Raw genomic sequence first — 21,709 nt, 5'->3', positions numbered from 1 at the left:
ATCACAATCAGACGGCGCCGGGCGGAAGCAGAAACACAGAGCTGCATAAAATCCATCACCATGGAAACTGTGGCCCTCATTCCGAGTTGTTCGCTCGCAAGGCGAATGTAGCAGAGTTACACACGCTAAGCCGCCGCCTACTGGGAGTGAATCTTAGCTTCTTAAAATTGCGACCGACGTACGCGCAATATTGCGATTACAAACGAGTTAGCAGTTTCTGAGTAGCTTCAGACTTACTCTGCCTGTGCGATCAGTTCAGTGCTTTTCGTTCCTGGCTGACGTCATAAACACACCCAGCGTTCGCCCAGGCACTCCCACCGTTTCTCCGGCCACTCCTGCGTTTTTTCCGGAAACGGTAGCGTTTCCAGCCACACGCCCCTAAAACGCCGTGCATCCGCCCAGTAACACCCGTTTCCTGTCAATCACAATGCGAACGTCGGAGCGATGAAAATGCCGTGAGTAAACTTACTTTCTTCATAGTAAAGTTACTTGGCGCAGTCGCAGTGCGAACATTGCGCATGCGCACTAAGAGAATTCTCACTGCGATGCGATGAAAAACTCCGAGCGAACAACTCGGAATGAGGGCCTGTATACAAATCATATCACGTTTTTGCACTATGGTATAAAGGTAAGCTTTTATTACTTGTATTTTGTTACCTGACGAAGGATAATAAATCCGAAACGTTGTAAGCAGACTTGGGTGTCCCAGGTCTTTTGTGAGTGAGTCCGTGAGTGCCGCCTGAATCCTTTGCTTATCCATTTAACAAGAGGAGGGCACCCGGCGTTTTTGCTTTTGCTGTATGAGGGGAGTGCCGGACATCGCACGACATCTCCTATATAATAGCCCTATTCTGTGACCTTGTGATTCATTTGCTAACGCTGGGCGGAGTCACAACAGTGGGCGGAGTTAGTCAAATGAGTCACAGAGATCTGGCCAAATCTACAGGAGACTAGGAGCAGAAGCAGATAGCATGGGCATTGGGCATGTCACAGGCAGGGGTGCAGACCTCCCAGCTTTCTGCAGGAGCTTTCTCCAGGCAGAAGGAAGGAAACACACTCGGCGAAAAGGGGGCGTGGCTTCACGGGAGGGTCCCCGTTTTCGTCAGTGAGGGAGCATGCCCAGCGCTCTGTGAGCTGCTGGCATGCTCCCAGGGGCTGATTATGAGTCTGGGGGGCCCAGGGCACTTGAGACAGGGGAGCCCTATCTCATTGCTGTGCCTGCTGGGGGTTGGGGGCGTGGCCTAATCGCGGACCGCGCGGCCACGCCCCCTTATGCAAATTCCGATATATATTTTTTTAATGGGATTTTGGCCCCTCAGCTAGGGCTAAATCCAGAGGGGGTGGTCGCTCCCCCTTACACACCCGCACAGGGAGAAGAAAGCAGGGAGACTGCTGCCCCCCTGCAACACCACAGACCTGCCAATATGCAGCAGCGTGTGCTGACTGTAGCACAATGCTGCCGCTGTTGCTGGCAGGACGGGGGGGGGGGGGGGGGGCTTCTGAGCTGGGACAGAGCTACTCCAGCCGGGGGGCCCCCTAAAACTGTGGGGCCAACGGTACGTATCCCCTGCCCCCCCCCCCCCTTAATCCGGCTCTGCTGCTGGAACCCCCCATTAATCCGTACCCCCTGATGCCCCCTCTCCCTCTGTCTCCACTATTCACCGCTGCTCTGCTAAGCAGAACAGCGAGTACAGGAGCTTTCCAAATGCCCCCCCCCCCCCCACCGCCGGACACTGCGACCCGCGGGTGGGACAGCGGGACAGACCCCAAAAAATGGGACTGTCCCGCGAAAATCTGGACATTTGGGAGGTATGGGGTTGTGTGAGGGGTATGTCATACAGACAGACGGGCACCGGCTCACTGTGTGCTTGACCCCCCACATCGGCATACTCAGCAGGGTCTCTCTGGTGCAGAGGAGCGTCACTTTCTGGCACACTCCACGCTTCTTAGCTGCAGTTTTGTGGGGCACCTGCCGCTGTGCAGGTTCCATACTGCCTCTGTTATCTCCAGCCCCGGCAACCCCACCGCTAGCTGCAGCGCTGCCACCCGCAGTGGAGTGCGCCCAGCTCATTCACACACTTTAGCTGGCGGGTAGCGCTGCAGAAATCCGAGCTGCTTGCAGGCTCTGACCCACTTCTCCCTCCAGCCGCAGCGTCTCCTGGGAGCTAACCAGTCACTCCCAGTCTCCCCTTACCACAGTGCCCGGAAGCCGTGAGGCCCACGCCACGTGCATGCTATGACCCCCTCCTCCCTCCAGCCGCAGCATCTCCAGGGGGCTAACCAGTCATTTCCAGTCTCACCTTACCACAGTGCCCGGCAGCTGCGCGAGGTCTGCGGTGTGTGACTGAGGAGGGGGGGGAGGGATGCGGACGGGCAGAGAAAGCAGGACTCCAGCCTGAGAGAGTCAGCCATGCCAAGTCTCCAGCAGCAGCAGATCCCAACAGGTTGGAGTGGAACAGCAGCAGCCAGCAGCAGTGACTCCGGTAAGACACATCTGTCTGTCACCACTGTTTTGTCCCTAATACCAATCTCTCCCGTGCCCTGTGTTCTGTCATGATCCCTGTCACCCCTGGCCTTGCCCTGCCACCCTTATCCTGGCCCTTTCACCCTAATCCTGGCCCTGTCACCCTTATGCTAGCCCTGTTACCCCTATCCTGGCCCTGTCACCCCTGTGCTTGCCCTGTCAACCCTATACTGGCCCCGTCACCCCTGTCCTGGTCCTGCCGCCCCTACCCTGGCCCTGTCACCCCTATCCTGTCCCTATCATTTCTGTCCTGGCCCTGTCACCCCTGTCCTGGCCCTGTCACCCCTGTCCTGGCACCGTCACCCCTGTTCTGACCCTGTCACCCCTGTCCTGGCCCTGTTACTGCATACCCTCCAACTACCTTTTATGGCATGTACAGTACCCGCAGCGCCTCCAGACCTCTCCCCAATGCACCACACCTCCGCACCTTCCCCTCCACCACAAGCGGCACTTCACCCCTCCCCCACATGCTGTGCCTCCAGACCCCCTACACCACCCGTGGCTCCCACTCCTCCACCCCTTCACCACCCACAGCACCTCCAGGCCCCTTCCACCATTCACCCCCCTTATATGTCTCCCCCCACACCTGCCCCCCTCCATCCGCAGCATCTGCAGACACCCTCCTCCATCAGCAGTCCCCCCCACACCCACCCCTCCCCCACCAATGGCACCCCCGCACCTGCCCCTCCACCACCTGCAGCACCTCCGGACCTCCTTTCCCATCCGCCGCAACACCCGTACCTGCCCCTACCCATGGTGCCTGCTGTCCCCTACCCAACCCCCGGCACTCCCGTCCCTTCCCATCCCACAGCACCTCCGGAACCCTTCACCCATCCACAACATCCCCACACCTGCCCCTCTCCCACCCGTGGCACCCCTGCCCCTCCCCCACCTGCAGTGCCTCCGGACCCCTCCCCCATCTGCATCCCCCACTCCTCTGCCCCTCCCCCACACGCAGCACCTCCCGAACCTTCCCCATCCAGGCCCCACCCCCACTTCTGCCTCCCCTCCACCCGCAGCATCTACAGACACCATCCGCAGTCCCCCCCGCACCCGCTACATTCTGTACATCGTGCCCTGCAGGTGCTGTTCACGCCGTCGCAAGGGGCTGCGCCTCCTTCACCATCGCACGCCCTTTCATTGTGCAATATTTAACCACTAACAAAGGAATGCAGGTAATACTCCATATAATACAAATATTAAACCCCAGAAAGGCATGCAAGGGTTAAGGGGGCGTAACCCCTTGCGACGGTGTGAAGAGCGCTCGTAGGGCGCGATGAAGCACCTAGTATATATATATATATATATATATATTTATTTATTTATATATATTTTTTGGCGTAAATTACTTTGTACATTAAAATAAAACATTGCAAAATGTTATTAAAATGTAACATATTCATAGTGTGTTCTTTTCCACCCGTATCTACTAACACCATCTTAGCCCTGTTGCTTCCTATAGAATCTCCGGCATTCTGTTTTCCCTTTGCAGGGCGGTGTGAAATGTTAGACTGGTCGCACACACGCAGTGTTACACAACAATCAGAGTTACCTCCAGAACTATGTGTCACCACTCAGCCTGGGGAACATAATCCCTCCAGTACCGGAATGCCATTGGCAGAGGTCCGAGCCTGATCAGTGGAGGAACAGCTGTGAGGAGACCAACGCTCCACTCTACCGCCTCTTTCATGTCCTCTTGTTAAACTGGCAGACAGATTAGCTGGAGATTTGATAACATTCTTTCCAGCCTCGGTTCCCTACCAATGAACTCTATCCAGCGGGGCATCTATTTAAGCCGTCTTAGGGGAAATTAAATTAATTTGTCACATGGTAGCTAAAATAAAGCTTACAACAAGTAGAAGGACATTCTGGCAAACACCCTTTATACCGCAGCCCTGTAAGCTAACACTTTACCCTATTGGTTTTTGGAGCAGGTTCCTACTGACATGAGACGTCCACCTAGAAACAGATCTGTTTCTGCCTTCTTTGGCCTCATCAGTGCAGGACAGGTTGCTTTGGTCCACATGGAGGCAAAGCAAAGTCCATGGATATATATAAAAAAGGATATTTTCAGTCAATGTTTAGTGGGAACACAATACCCAAATTAGCTCTCCAGAAGCAGAAGTACAGATTTGTATTAAGGGGATCAGTACGTAATCCCGCTGGACGGGATCCCGGCGGTCGAAATACCGACGCCGGAATCCCGACCACACAATCCCGACAGGGGTGGCGAGCGGAACGCAGCCCCTTGCAGGCTCGCTTTGCTCGCCACGCTGCGGGCACACTATTATATTCTCCCTCTATGGGTGTCGTGGACACCCACGGAGGGAGAATATGTCGGGATTGTGGCGGTCGGGATTCCGGCGTCGGTATTTTCGACCGCCGGGATCCCGTCCAGCGGGATGTTGACCGCATCCCGTATTAAGAAAGGCTTTGCATACAATGGGCTAAATTTACTAAAATGGGATGTTGCCCATAGCAACCAATAAGAGTCCAGGTATTATCTTCTAGAACACAGGTTCTCAAACTCGGTCCTCAGGACCCCACACGGTGCATGTTTTGCAGGTTTTCTCACAGAATCACAAGTGAAATAATTAGCTCCACCTGTGGACCTTTTAAAATGTGTCAGTGAGTAATTAATACACCTGTGCACTTGCTGGGTGACCTGCAAAACATGCACTGTGTGGGGTCCTGAGGACCGAGTTTGAGAACCACAGTTCTAGAAGGTGCTAGATAAATGAGAAGTAGAATCTGATTGGTTGCTATGGGCAACATCCCATCTTAAATAGAACTCCCATCTTAGTAAATTTACCCCATTGTTATCCCCAGAGAGCATTATCAGAAAGACTCCGTGATGACAGACAGGACTCTAGTGAGGCAGCTTCTACAGCTTGTCACTGCTGCACTGATGAGGCCAAGGAAGGCAGGAAGAGTTCTGATTCACCTGTGGACAGATTTACTTACAAAAAAAGTTAATAGGGAGCTAACTTGGATTGTCCATTGACTGGGTAACCAATTATGGACATTGTTTTTTTTAACCATCAATGGTTCACAGCTGCATATGCGTAGCTATGGGTGTCCATCCATGCTCACTATTGATGGTGCCATTTGTTTTTGCCATTGATGACAGGAAACCATTGATGAAAAAGCATTGATACCATCAACGCCTTCAACAGTCATTGGTACAGCGGCTGGAGGCAGTACTTGGTGGGCCAATCAGGATAGGGGGCGTTGCTTTGCCGTGCACATCAGGAATGGAGCAAAGCTTCATACTCACTGCATGGGGCAAAACCATTGGGCATAGGTGGCAAACCATGCTAACCATTGATTGTTGATGGCCATCGCTATGTGGAGATAAAAAGAAACACATACAGAAAAGTGATGGGCTCTTTACCATTGGATCTTCTCCATCAATGGCAAATCCATCAGGAGGAAACCATTAATGGTTCCTAGCCACTGACGTTGATGGCCAACCCTACAATTAGCTGCCATGGCTGCCGAGTCAGAAGCTTTTCTCAGATGCCCTTTCTCTCTCAGAAAAGTTTATTTGAATATTTTCTCTAGAAAGCATTAGCACATCGTGTCCTTTGTGCTACTCAATGATCTAGTGACAGTGTAGCCTACATTAAACACATGGAACCAGTGAAGCCTCTTACTAGTGAAAATTGAGAAAATGTTCTTAATATTTAAGAAGTTACTTAAGCAGTTTTTGAGAAATCTAGCAACATACGGTCATATTTTTTGTTAATCAGTGTTACATAAACACAGGAAGGTAATGCCCGCTGTCCAGATGGGCTCTCGGAAGAGACCTGGGGGGAGGAGGGGGGGAGAGAGAGATGTACTGTATCACACCTTGGAGAGAAAGTGGAAAAGTTGCCCATAAAAAACAATCAAGGTCTGACTGTCATTTCAAAGACTGTACTGGATAAATGACATTCAGGCACTCATTGGTTGCTTTGAGCAACTTCTCCAATTTATCTCTCTCCAAGGCTTGATACATCTTCCCCTGCATGGGGACATCCATTCCCAACCAGCACTAACACGAAGGAACTGTACAGAATGATCACTGAGCCATGGGCGTACAGGCCTTCATTTAGATTAAAATGAAATATTAAATGTAAACTTGCGCAAATGTAATGGAAATCCCATTGCTACTTTCACTTCATGAACAGCTGAGTGATCTGTAATGTTCTGATCGTTCTCCTGCACTAGGAGGGAGGATTAGGGTTAGGCTATGGGAGAGGAAGGTTAGGGTTAGGTACTAGGGGGAGGGTTAGGATGTGGAAGGGTTAGGGTTATGTACTTGGGGTTGGGATAGGATGTGGGAAAGGAGGGTTAAGGTTAGACACTAGGGGAGGATTAGACTATGGGAGGTTAGGGTTAGGCATTAGGGGGAGGGTTAGGCTGCCAGAGGAGAGGGTTAGGCACTTGGATGGAGGATTAGTGTTAGGCAATGGGAAACAAAGGTTAGGGTTAGGCTCCAGGGGGACGGTTATGGTTAGGCACTAGGAGGGAGGATTAGGGTTAAGATATGGGAGAGGAAGGTTAGGGTTAGGCAGTAGGAGGAGGGTTAGGCTGCAGGAGGGGAGAGTTAGGCACTAGGAGGGAAGATTAGGGTTAGATTGCAGGAGAGGAAGGTTAGGGTTAGGCTCTAGGGGGAGGATTAGGGTTAGGCACTAGGAGGATTAGGGTTAGGCTATGGGAGAGGAAGGTTAGGGTTAGGTACTAGGGGGAGGGTTAGGATGTGGGAGGGTTAGGGTTATGTACTAGGGGTTGGGATAGGATGTGGCAGAGGAGGGTTAGGGTTAGACACTAGGGGAGAATTAGACTATGGGAGGTTAGGGTTAGGCATTAGGGGGACGGTTATGGTTAGGCACTAGGAGGAAGGATTAGGGTTAGGCTATGAGAGAGGAAGGTTAGGGTTAGGCTCTAGGGGGAGGATTAGGGTTAGGCACTAGGAGGGAGGATTAGGGTTAGGCTATGGGAGAGGAAGGTTAGGGTTAGGCAGTAGGAGGGGAGAGTTGGGCACTAGGAGGGAAGATTAGGGTTAGGTTACAGGAGAGGAAGGTTAGGGTTAGGCACTAGGAGAGAGGATTAGGGTTAGGCTATGGGAGAGGAAGGTTAGGGTTAGGTAGTAGGAGGAGTGTTAGGCTGCAGGATAGAAGGGTTAAGCACTAGGAGAGAGGGGTAGGTTACAGGGGAGGAAGGTTAGGGTTAGGCTCTAGGAGGAGGGTTAGGCACTAGGAGGGAGTATTAATGTTAGGTTATAGGAGAGGAAGGTTAAGGTTAGAAACTATGGTGAGGGTTAGGCTCTAGGAGGGAGGATTAGGGTTAGGCTATGGGAGAGGAAGGTTAGGGTTAGGCACTAGAGGGAGGGTTAGATTGCAGGATGGGAGATTAAGGTTAGACACTATAAGGATGGTTAGGCACTGGGGGGGAAGGTTAAGATTAAGCACTAGGATGGAGGATGTTTAGGCTAAAGGAGTGAAGGGTTAGGCACAAGGAGGGAGGATTAGGGTTAGGCTACGGGAGAGGATGGTTAGGGTTAGGCACTACCGGGAGGGTTAGATTGCAGGATGGGAGATTAAGGTTAGACACTATAAGGATGGTTAGGCACTGGGGGGGAAGGTTAAGATTAAGCACTAGGATGGAGGATGTTTAGGCTAAAGGAGTGAAGGGTTAGGCACAAGGAGGGAGGATTAGGGTTAGGCTACGGGAGAGGATGGTTAGGGTTAGGCACTAGCGGGAGGGTTAGATTGCAGGAGGGGAGATTAAGGTTAGACACTATGGGGAGGGCTAGGCACTAGGAGGGGAATGTTGCACTAGGAGGGAGGATTAGGTTTAGGCTACAGGAGGGGAGGGTTAAGATTAGACACTATGGTCAAGGTCAGGGGTTAGGGTTATCAGTACCACCAGAAGTGAAGTAGGATCCACCAAAAGTCATCAGATACCACTGCAGCTGCCGGACTCGCTGCACCAGGTAAATTACCACCAAACCACTAGGGACATTTTGTTGACATTCTAATCATGTTGACACTTCATCAGTGTCAACATGTTGAATGTTGAAGTGGTCAACGTTGGCATACCAAACATGTCAATATTACGGCCATGTTGACATGATGAAGTCAAAAAAATAAACCACACACTTTCAGGTTTGTTCTAAATGGGTGAGGTAAAATAAGTATTTACCATGCAATACCATGCAATAGAAATTACTTTACATAGACATATGACAAATGTAGACAGGTTTCAGGTGAGAAATTACAGACAGGTTACAGGAATTTAGGGTTGGGCAGAATTAGGGTACATCCGGCCTTACCATAGATGTACCTGAAGATGGGAAAATGAGGGTTAAGCAGATTCCTCCATAAGTTCAGGACTCTAGGAAGACTCTGTGGTGTTGGGAGGATCATCCCTGAAATGATTACAAGTTAAACAAGAGAGGTGTTTATAGGGCAAGATGTCCAGTTTCATTCTGGTTTATATGATATACTGTATAGCGGTTGTGAACTTACATTGCAGGACACAGAGGTAGAGTAACTTGTATGGAATGTCAAGTGTTTGGAGTTTATTCTTGTTGCCGGTGGCAGAGGCTGTTAGACTGGGAACCGGTGCTTATATGTATTTATGGATTAGGTTGTGTATTGTACGTTTTGTGTCTGTGCCAAATACTTTTGTCTGCTCAACCAGTTCCCGACTGCCCAACTCGTTCAGACAGATTAGGTGTCCTCAAGGAAAAGCTCTCGCCGGGTTCTGCACCTCCGCTCCCCCACGAGGGAACACAGAATGCTCTCTGAGGTTGGCTTACCCTAGTAGGAGACATGTGAACCCTAGCTGTGATGGAGTGATGTTCCCCAGGAACAGAGACAAACAGGAACACTATCTTTGAAGGTTTTTTCTTGAAAAACATGGTAACTCCAAATATTTTACAAATTTTGGTGTCCACAGTCTATAGACAAGTATTCGCCACTATCATCTCTTGACTACTCCTCGTAGGAGGTCACTAGAAAGTGGTGGCCAAGCGATAGCCACCCATCATCATCATCATATAGAATAGACTTGGAGAGGGCCTGTTTCAGAGGTGGACCCAACGTGTCACACTGCACATGTCATCTTGCAATGGCGGTCGCAGTGAGGATTTATATGCAAAGTGAATTACAGGCAGGGAGCATTTGTGGGCGGTAACAGGCCCGCTGAAACGCAGGTATGTTGTGAACGCTTCGGGCCAAGTCACAGCTTGCCACTGCGATGCCGTACGCAGTTAAATACGCTCTGGCGTCGTACTTCCGGCAGCCATGCTAAGCGAGCATAGGGTTACATTTGCATACATTCGCACAGCCGCTGCGCACTGAATCACAACTGTGACGGCATTTGCGTACATCTCTGAATCTAGCCCACAGATCCGCCGCAGCGAGCAGCAACAGATAATGCAGCAATGTCTGTTACGTGTAGACAGCAAGCTGTCCGCTTGCTGACGAGAGGGGCTATAAAGTAACAAGACAAAGATATATTACGAACAATTAGTCCCCTACAGTTGTGGCTCTGTTTAGTGTACAAAAGTACTTTGGCCGATAACCACATTGATTACGTGGTTTGTATTACGAGGAACAATTATCCAATTACAGCAGGACTTCTGTAAGATGAATCATCAACCACTAAGGAAAGAGGTCGCGTCATGTGGTCACCCCACCGACCGCTTGGATCTAACCTTCGGTTGACACCAATAATTTCACAGCTTTAAGTTTTTGTTTGTTGTGTTATATAGAAATGTTACAGCAGACTCATCGTGAACATCCTGTTGTTTGCGTTACATACTGTATCATTTGCATTATGTGTATACGGATTAGAGGGCGGGCTTACATTGCACTTAATAAAATGAATGCAAAGGGTGAGGGGTAAACTTACCAAAGGTAGATTTTAATCATTTTTTTTATCGACTGCAGATCAATCTAAATCGATATTGTATTTCAAGGTTTCAGTCGCATATTTACTTACATTTAAAAATCTATATAAAAAATGAGTCTGTTAGTAAATGTACAGTTTAGCCCCTGAAACACAAGATTGATTTGGATCGATATAGTTTGATTTGAAATTGCTAAAAAAAAAAGGATCAAAATCAACCTTTAGTAAATTTACTCCTAGGAGTTAGCTGATTGGCAGTCATTCCGAGTTGATCGTAGCTGTGCTAATTTTAGCACAGCTACGATCATCTTCCCTGACATGCGGGGGGGACGCCCAGCACAGGGCCAGTCTGCCCCGCATGTCAGTGCCGGTTCCCCCACACAAATAAAAATGCATCGGACAGCGGCGATGCTTTTGTGTTTCAGGAGTAACTCCCGGCCAGCTCAGCTTCTGCGGCTGGCCGGGAGTTGTTTGTCGCTGCCACTGGCCGCAGCGGCTGCGTGTGATGTCACGCAGCGGCTGCGGCCCGCCCCCCGTTCAGTCCGGCCACGTCAGCGTTGGCCTGACCGCGCCTACGAAACGGCAGGAAAACGCCTTGCTACGGCCTTCGCCACCTGGCATGCGCCGGCGCACTACGGCACTGGCGCATGCAAAGTAGTGACCCGTTCGCTCGGCTGCGATAAACAGCAGCGAGCGAACGGGTCAGAATGACCCCCATAATTCAATTAGCACTAAGGTGCACAATTATTCTAGCTCATTATATGTGTGGAGAGCGAAGAAGCAGTATCTAGTTTAAGTTACCCCAACTATTTCTAAACTAAACTGTACGATTTTGCACCCAGTAGCCCCTGGGACTCCAAGCAGCCCCCTCCCGAGCGGCAAGATGGTTGGGAGAGCACCGGACTGGTGAGTATTTTAATTTTTTAAGCACCGCAGGATTTTTAGCGCCTAACACCCTGAGACCACTTTATTTTTTTTACTGGATACCAGGGGTATTGGGAGCGCACAAACCCACAGTAATCCAAAATTGGGCGCGAGGTACGCAAGTTTTTTTTTTACCTCGCTAAACCTCACTCCCAATTGGATTCCCCCTTAAAAGGTTAAAAGTAAGCAGATCAATAGCAGTATAACAAGTATTCATCAGTAACGTAGGCTAAACCAATGTTCATGAGAACGCAGCCTACCAACTCACCAGTACCTAGGGGGAAATGTATCAAAGCTTGGAGAATGATAAAGTAGCAACCAATCAGTTTCTATCATGTTACAGGTTGTGTTTGAAAAATGACAAGAGCTGATTGGTAGGTACTTTATCTCTCTCTCCACTTTATCTCTCTCTCTAAGGTTTGATAAATCTCCCCACCCCCTAGTGACATCACTGCGACATAAGGTACTCAGTGCTTATACATCAGTGAGGTCATCACCAGTCTAGGGAGGATATTTGAGACCTGTATAAATATTGCTAAGCAGCCCGTTACTTGCCCTTTCCCCAGCTTTTACCTGTATATGTGTACAGCGTGCCATAATAATAATAATACATTATTATTATACCTTCCTACTGATCCCCAACACAAGCATTACCTAATGTAATTTTCTATAGACATTGGTAAATTGCTATTACATTTTTCTGGGGGAAAAAACAGATATACGCTTTTGATCTGGATTCATATAAAATATTGTCATATGTGCATGAGATACTCCTGCATATGTACAAAATATATGATGCATGCCTCCCTATTTGGCAGGACTGTTCCACCATCCCCAAGATCGGAAAGTGCGTCTCGACACGCGGGTGTCTGCATGGAGGGGGTTTGGATTCGCCTTCTCCCAATGTTGGGAGGAATGTTCAAAATTTGAGGACACCCCTCCCAATAATTTACCTGTTAAGGTCTTCTTAGAATCGCACAATTTCCAAAAAGAAATGCACAATTTGTTTTGGAACTGTGCAAATTAGGTAGAACCCTTTGCATACCCCTCCCCCCCCCCCCCCCCCCCACTTCCCCCAAACCCATGACCACCATCACCACCCCCCGCAAGCCAATGAAAGGATAGACTGACTTAAACATTGCCTGCACGGTATAAATTGTGTATGAAATACCGTACATGCTTTGCACATTAATGGTTTATGTTGTGGATATGGCTATAAAACAGAGTGACTGTACATTATACTACTCCCCCTTCCAATAATGGTTAGTGTATATCACACCGCTGGATGGGAGGAACTCAATATCATATTTATTGTGTCTGAGACGAGGAAATAAATTCTTTCAGGTCCCTGACATTAAATATTCTTGAAGCCACTCTGGAGATTTGCAGATGCATTGCAGATTGCGGTAACATCTCTAGATAATAAAGTCAATCACACAAACCCTTTGAAACCTGGTTGATCCCCCTCCCTCACACACTCTGACAGACATTAAATGGAGAGGAAATTGCCCCAAGGAGTGAAAAGAGCTTTACAGATGGGCTAAATAGGGCTGAAAATCAGTATATAGCTTTCATTCAGGGCCCTTCACGATTGCAGATGTCGGATCAGATTCTCATTTAGCTAAAATCAGAGATCTCTGGCTACGGGGAAAATGTTTAGCAATGTTTGTTTTAAAATGTTTATATTTTTTATGCACCATATAACTATTCTGTGGGCTTAATCAGTTTGTGCCTCGTGCCTCAATGAGGTCACTGGTTTCTGGGGAATTCAAGGCTCTTTTGTGCCGTGATCGGGACTCTTTAATCCTTCCAGGGGACCTGTATGGGTTTCTTGTCACAGATTCACTGTAGACCAGTTCAAAACGGTGCGAAGTGAACTGGGGACAGTAAAAAGAAAATTCTAATATATAACCTTCGAGAGACTAACCATAGTAGGTCTGTAGTTGCAACCACAGGTTAGTGATGGATGAAACACTTCACAAAGTCTTTTTTTTAAATGAATAGTATTATTTTCCATTTTGGAAGATATTGATGTCTTTAAGACTTCTTTAGTGCTGTACCTGTTGTCTGCAATCCACTGGCACTCTCTATCAGACTAACTGCACGCCTCTATAGCTGCACCTGACCTATGGAATTCACTTCCGCTCTTCATCAGGCTCATCACAAGCCTCTATAGATGCACCAGACCTGTGGAATTCACTGCCGCTCACCATCAGGCGTTTCACAAGTCTCTATAGCTCTACCTGACCTGTGGAATTCACTGACACTCTTCATCAGGCTCATCACAAGTCTCTACAGCTGCACCTGAACTGTGAAATTCACTGCCGCTCTTCATCAGGCTTATCACAAGTCTCTATAGCTGCACCTGACCTGTGGAATTCACTGCCGCTCTTCATCAGGCATTTCACAAGTCTCTACAGCTGCACCTGATCTGTGGAATTCATTGCCGCTCTTCATCAGGCGTTTCACAAGTCTCTATAGCTGCACCTGACCTGTGGAATTCACTGCCGCTCTTCATCAGGCATTTCACAAGTCTCTATAGCTGCACCTGAACTGTGGAATTCACTGCCGCTCTTCATCAGGCGTTTCACAAGTCTCTATAGCTGCACCTGACCTGTGGAATTCACTGCCACTCTTTATCAGGCTTATCACAAGTCTCTATAGCCGCACCTGACCTGTGGAATTCACTGCTGCTCTTCATCAGGCTGATCACAAGCCTCTATAGCTGCACCTGACCTGTGGAATTCACTGTCACTCTTCATCAGGTGTTTCACAAGTCTGTATAGCTGCACCTGACCTGTGGAATTCACTGCCGCTTTTTATCAGGCATTTCACAAATCTCTATAGCTGCACCTGACCTGTGGAATTCACTGCCGCTCTTCGTCAGGCGTTTCACAAGTCTCTATAGCTGCACCTGACCTGTGGAATTCACTGCCGCTCTTCATCAGGCATTTCACAAGTCTCTACAGCTGCACCTGATCTGTGGAATTCACTGCCGCTCTTCATCAGGCGTTTCACAAGTCTCTATAGCTGCACCTGACCTGTGGAATTCACTGCCGCTCTTCATCAGGCATTTCACAAGTCTCTATAGCTGCACCTGAACTGTGGAATTCACTGCCGCTCTTCATCAGGCGTTTCACAAGTCTCTATAGCTGCACCTGACCTGTGGAATTCACTGCCACTCTTTATCAGGCTTATCACAAGTCTCTATAGCCGCACCTGACCTGTGGAATTCACTGCTGCTCTTCATCAGGCTGATCACAAGCCTCTATAGCTGCACCTGACCTGTGGAATTCACTGTCACTCTTCATCAGGTGTTTCACAAGTCTGTATAGCTGCACCTGACCTGTGGAATTCACTGCCGCTTTTTATCAGGCATTTCACAAATCTCTATAGCTGCACCTGACCTGTGGAATTCACTGCCGCTCTTCGTCAGGCGTTTCACAAGTCTCTATAGCTGCACCTGACCTGTGGAATTCACTGCTGCTCTTCGTCAGGCATTTCACAAGTCTCTATAGCTGCACCTGACCTGTGGAATTCACTGCCTCTCTCCATCAGACTATTCACAAGTGATAGCTGCACCTGACCTCTAGAAGTCACTGCCACTTTCCATCAGATTCTTCACAAGTCTTTATACTGTAGCTTGACCTGACCTCTGGAATTATCTCCCATTTTATTTCACAATCATCACAAGTCTCTATATATCAGATGCGCAGTAGCCCCTACTTCGTAGCACTTTCCCAACACTATATTCTTTGCTTGCTTATTTAAAGATCCCTGCCCTGGAGGATGCTCCTTGCAGTTGATATTTTTTAGAAGCTTCTCCAGGATGTCCTTACAGCCCTGTGCAAGCAGGAGGACCAATCACGTGGTTGCAGCTTGTAATTGGAAGTTTTGCTTACACACATAATCTGCTGACATATTAAAGTGGCAGGTGGAATTAATGTGCCTGTTACAGAACCAGTGGAGCCCTGGAAGATATAGCTGCATGCACCAGCCCTGGTGTTCCGACTTCAGTTGGTAGAACCTAAATTAGATTGATCATGTACAGTTGGTGCTGGAGCAGCTTTTATTCCCTAACTTCACAAGGTGTCTGAGGCTGAGCAGTACATTTTCTACCTTTAAATGTGGATATTTCATGTTATTTAATTGGCTATTGTACTAAAGCACTAAATGGAAACACCATAGGGAATAAATAATAATAATAATAATAATAATAATAATAATAATATAATATTTGAGTATATTTTGGAAATTACTGTGCAAATTAATGGTAAAAATATTTGTTTTCTTGGAAAAAAATCATGCATATAGTATTTCAGGCTTGGACTGGCCCACAGGGGAAACCACCGGTGGGCCCTACTGCCCGGGGGCCCACCTTCAGCTCTAAGGTTCAGGTTCCAGACTGTGCACTTGAATTATACATTATACATATGTTACCTTATACTGGACTATGGTGTATTTTCTACAGTGCGTTGCTGTTATTAATCTGTTATTAATCTGGTACATTATCCTGCATGCAGCAGCTGAGTTTACTGTATATATTTATGAAGGTGCCCAGACGTTGCACTCTCTAATAGTTAGTCAAACCAATGAGGTGGCAGGCCACACCCCTAACATGGGCCCCTACCACTGCATTCCCCCAGTGGGCCCTACATGCCCCAGTCCAACACTGTAGTATTTATTGTATTGTTGTAACCCGCATCCTTCTTATCTTGCTGCTATCAGTGGAGCAAGAGCAGTTCACCTCATCGGAAACAGAAACAACAGTGACATCTGCAGGCCATAAGGAGGTAGTGCAGAACATGCCTATGTGCACTGAGCAGATTAAAGAAATGAGAAATGTAATCTAAATAAATTTGTTTCAGTTCATCTATATTGAAAGGGAACATAATTATCTACAAATGATGTATGTCCTGTACTTGGAAATTAAGGACAAAATTATTATTACAATCATACACTTTAGTTGCAAAAACAGTATTCAGATTTTTTTGTGTTTTCCACTTCTTACTAGTATATGCGTGCTTATGCTTTTCTTATACCTACATGGAGCAGATGCCCCCCTACCCTCATACAGAGAAGAAGCTAAATTACTGCCACCTCTGAGATGTAACAATCTGGATATTCTGCAAGACTGAACATATTTGGGAACACATGCTAAATGGGAAACGCATCCACATGTGCGCAGTCTCCGGATCTGCGCCCGTCAGATCAGCTCTGCCAGAATCTGCCCACCTGAATGCATGACTCCTTGTAGCACTGATCTGAACATGTCTGTATGAGCAGGCGCCACTGTGTGAAAATGAGCGTTTGGCGTTGCCACAGCAGGAAAAAAAACCCGTTCACAATTGTCACGCCTCTTTAATGATCCCCAATGTTATTATTCTAATGTATAACAATAGCTGCATATGTATAAATGATTCAATGGTCGGTGTCCCTTTAACAACAAATTAAAGGGACTGTCTCCTTTGGATTCCCCCAGATAATTCTGGGGGTTTCATCAGAGCGGGATTAACAACACGGCAGCCTGGGCAATCACCCAGGGGCCCCACACATTGAAGGGAACCCACACATAGCTAAATCACCAGCGTGGGGGCACGGACGGTGACATATGTGAACTGGGGTTTCGTGTGCTGGGCTGAGGAGAAGAGCTGCAGCTGCTACTGCCAGGTAAGGGGAGGGGGGTGCTGGGCCCCTACTGGAACCTCCCTGGGCCCCTCCATCACACCTGGGCCCGGGTAATTTGTACGCTCCCCCCCCCCATCCCCCTCTCTCTCGACACCACTGGCTGGGGGCACTACAGTGTGTTTCAAACATTTGTGGTGCTGGAAATATTTACACATTATACTTTTTAATAACATTGCCAGCATATTTTATTAGTAGGGGCCCCAACATGTTAGTTGCTCTGCCCCCCCAACCACACACACACACACACACACACACACACACACACACAAACACACAAACACACAAAACCATAATCTGGCCCTGGGTTCCATAATTAGAGACTCCCATCCACCAATAAAAGTTTTGGGCTGGCGTTTTATCAACATGTGGAGCAGATCACAGCGTGAGCAATATTCAGGAAGATAAGAGATTTAGGGGTACATTTACTAAGCAGTGATAAGAGCGGAGAAGTGAGCCAGTGGAGAAGTTGCCCATGGCAACCAATCAGCACTGAAGTACCATCTATAATTTGCATACTATAAAATGATACAGAGCTGCTGATTGGTTGATGGGGGAACTACTCCACTGGCTCACTTCTCCGCCCTTATCACTGCTTAGTAAATGTCTATTTACTAAGCCTTGGAGGAGATAAAGTCGCTGGAGATAAAGTACCAGCCAATCAGCTCCTAACTGTCATTTTTCAAACACAGCGTGTGACATGACAGTTAGGAGCTGATTGGCTGGTACTTTACCTCCAGCGACGTTATCTCCATCCAACGCTTAGTAAATAGACCCCTAAAACCTATAACAATGGGAATGAGGAAATGCTATAGCCGGTCAGCACCAGGTAATCCATCAGTCTGCCTAAGCTACCGCCTAGGGCCCAGTGATTGTTGGGTACAATGCATGGGTAGATGGCAGGAGCCGAGACCGCAAATGCTGGCTTGCATCCACAATGGTCGCCATCCTTTATCCTTATGGCTAGTATCCAGGGTCGAGGCAGGCAGGCTCTGGTGAGAGGTGCCGGTAAGAAGCTATGAGGGTACCAGACTTAGGACATAAAGCCCATCTTTATTCTCGGACCCCCTTAAATACAGCGCTTACACAGAAAAGAAGATGCCTTATAATCACACATTTGTTAGAAGGTAATGTAAATAACACCAGCCTCCTAGGTAACATCACACAATCACCAAAGGGCATTTAACAACATCTCAAAATTATCAGATCTCCCCAAAAGTCCCAACAGAGTCCCCAAAACTCATCAGAGGCAGGTACCCCAGTTTAATACAGTTCCTGCCAGGTTCTCAGGTAAACATCTCCAGAAGATTCTTCAGGGTCCCGGCCACGCAGCCACTGCTCTTCACTAACATGGTGTGGTCCCAAAAACCATTCCCTGTCATCTGCAGCTTACAGGGATATGCAGATATTTCAGACCTCCCAGCGCCTTCAGAATTCCTGCTCGCTTTCACTTCTCTGAAACTGCTAAACAAACACACTTCCGGCAGCTTCCCGCAACACAGGATTTGGAAAGACTGAAGTGTCCCCCCCCCCCCCGAGCACCTGTTCACTTTTAAAACCACATTGAAACATGACTAGGGGCGTGTTCGTGTCACAGGGCCAGCACAACAGGAAATCTCAGAGGAGCATGTTGGGAAGATATGGTGAAAATAGACAGTAATTGCTAGAAAGGCAGTAAGTCCCAGCACAACCTCTGCCCAGAGGATAGACCACCCAGACCACCGGGCTCCGTTTTAGAACAACCAGGTTAGTAAACAAAAAGACAGTCTAAAGTAAACCCTCACATACTGTAAGTGACCAGTTTAATATTTGTATTTCAGTGCTCAGTCACCTATAACATATCTTGTAAAGCTCTGAAACAAGAGTAGATATCGAGAAGTGATATAGGGTCTTTATGAGACGTACGGCACCCAATCCCACGTGCTCTGGAACATTACAGTCCATTTACCGTGCAGGTTTTGTTTCTATTCTCCGCCACTAATTAATGGGCCGGGCGCCAGATAACATTCCTTTTAAGAAGGATTCACAAGCCTTGAGGCGAATGACCTCTATTCACTCTACTAAATGAGGAGCTGGGGATTTCCTTAACCGAGCATGGCTGTTGTAATAAAAATAACTAAATAATGCAGCGTTTGGCCGGAGTTTTTTTTTTTTTTTTTTTTTACCAGCAGGTTACATCCAGGATAAGTCGCCTGTAAGGCATCCTGGGGCAGACGTATTAACCTGGAGAAAGCATAAGGATGTGATAAACCAGTGATATGTGCAAGGTGATAAAGGCACCAGCCAATCAGCTCCAATATGTAAATGAACAGTTAGGATCTGATTGTCTGGTGCCTTTATCACCTTGCACATATCACTGGTTTATCACTTCCTTATGCCTTCTCCAGGTTAATACATCTGCCCCCCTGTGTCTTATAGGAGGCGACGCATGGTCAATTTCACTTTCTCGCCCCGGCTGCCGGGCCGTGGGTGGAATTCTTCTATCTGAAGGCATTAAGCAGAAATGCGTGATTCCTGTAGCGGAATGTCACAGAGGTGAGGCCCTTTCAGCACCTGACAACAGCTAATTCTCCCTGCACTGCAGATATCCGTATCAAGGGTTGTTTTCTCTTCCCAGCTGCAGAAGGGGCCCCACCTCTGACATCAGGAGCTGAAACCGCCGCGGTTCAGACGGCCTAATCCCCACTCTTGTCTCCCACTTCTTTCCCCGTCCAATCTAAGCACTAGAAGAGAGCCCTCAGTTATTTCCCATTTCCCCCGCTCCCTGAGCACTTGGCTTCTGTGGAGCTCGGCAACTGCAATCTGCTCGTCTTGTGCTGCCTCGCTGTTGGGAACGTGCATGGGTTTTATCATGTAGTAGTCAGAGAGGTAGCATATACCGAGGCGTCTCTCTTTACCGAAAAGAACAATGGGGGAGATTTATCAAAGATTGGAGAGAGATAAAGTGGAAAGAGATAAGGTACCAACCAATCAGCTCCTAACTGTCATTTTTCAAACACAGCCTGTAACACGGCAGTTAGAAGCTGATTGGTACTTTATCTCCCTCCATTAACCCCGTGCACACCTATATGCAAAATCTGCAAGAGAAGGGCTCTCTCCTGAATAGATTTAAGTAAGACTCCAAATGTTGCACAATGATGAATAATATCAGTCCACAAGTTGGAAATATTGTTTGTGTGGACACGTGGAAGTGTAACGCTGCAGGTGTTTATACACACACACACACACTGACACTCACACATGTGTGATTGCCGGTGGGAATAACTGAGGGGGAAACCAACGCAATCACGTGGGAGAACAAACTCCACACCAAAAATGGGCCTCGGTTGGGAATTGAACTCCCAACCCCAGCGCTGTGAGGCTGTAATGCTAACCACCATGCCACCGTGCTGCCCTAACGTATGACCACACAAATATGTGACTGCATTTTGCTTACTGGCAAATTGCTCATAGCAGATTAATGCTTAAAGGGGGTCATTCCGAGTTGATCGCTAGCTGCCGCTGTTCGCTGCGTAGCGATTAGTGAAAAAAACAGCTAATCTGCGCATGCGTATGCTCCGCAATGCGTACGCGCGTCGTACGGGTACGAAGTCCTTTGTGGATTTGCATTGGTTCTAGCGACGATTCCAATCGTACAGCCGATCACAAGGAGATTGACAGGAAGAGGGAGTTTCTGGGTGGCAACTGAGCGTTTCTGAGAGTGGTTGGAAAAACGCAGGCGTGGCCGGGCGTTTGCTGGGCGGGTATCTGATGTCATTACCGTGTCACTCATCGCAGCAATCATCGCACAGGATAAGTAACTACAGGGCTGGTCTTGTTTTGCACAAAATGTGTTTGCAGGCGCTCGGCTGCACAGGCGTTCCCACTCCTGCAAAGCGAAAATACACTCCCCCGTGGGCGGCGACTATGCGTTTGCACAGCTGCTGAAAACTGCTAGCGAGCGATCAACTCAGAATGACCCCCAAAGTGTCCTCCCTTAGCCACGTTTGATTCTCCAGGCTGGTGCTTGTGAATATACCCCGTGTGGACAGCACATTACCTGTACTACTGCGAACGCAACAGCTGCAGCCATGCTGGGGCCTGTGCGACGATGGGTCAGAGTTCAGTGCAAGACACTGGGGGATTGATGACGCATATTTAATTAACACGACTTAACATTGCATAAATATAACGCGGACGCTTAGCACAGAACGGTCACGGCTCATTTACTAATATAATTCCATACCCTACAGCCTATGTCAATATATTATTTACATATTTCCTGACCGCTGGAAACGCTGAGACCCTGTGTAATAAATCACCAAATGAACTTGTTTGTCACAAGGACGTGTAAGAGGCGCGGGTCAATGGAAAGATCCATTCCTGGGCTTCTAATACTTTCTTTTCTCTATGGAACAAATATTGGGGAAATGTAACAGCTGCGGCCTGTAGGCATCAGTGAGATTCCGGTGACACTTCCCAATGTTTTACAATAGTAATCACAGTTACAAGGCAAAGCCAGGCATCCGTAATAAAGTCCAAATATTCAAAGAGGATGCCTTCAACTACTTATGCTGTAGAGATATAGGGGAGATGTACTAAGCCGTGAGACAGTGGAGAAGTTGCCCATGGCAACCAATCAGCTGCCCTGTATAATTTTATAGTATGCTAATTATAAACATTACTTCAATGCTG

Source organism: Pseudophryne corroboree, chromosome 2, assembly GCF_028390025.1.
Source record: "Pseudophryne corroboree isolate aPseCor3 chromosome 2, aPseCor3.hap2, whole genome shotgun sequence".
Taxonomy (NCBI): domain Eukaryota; kingdom Metazoa; phylum Chordata; class Amphibia; order Anura; family Myobatrachidae; genus Pseudophryne; species Pseudophryne corroboree.
This window is presented reverse-complemented; position numbering follows the sequence as displayed.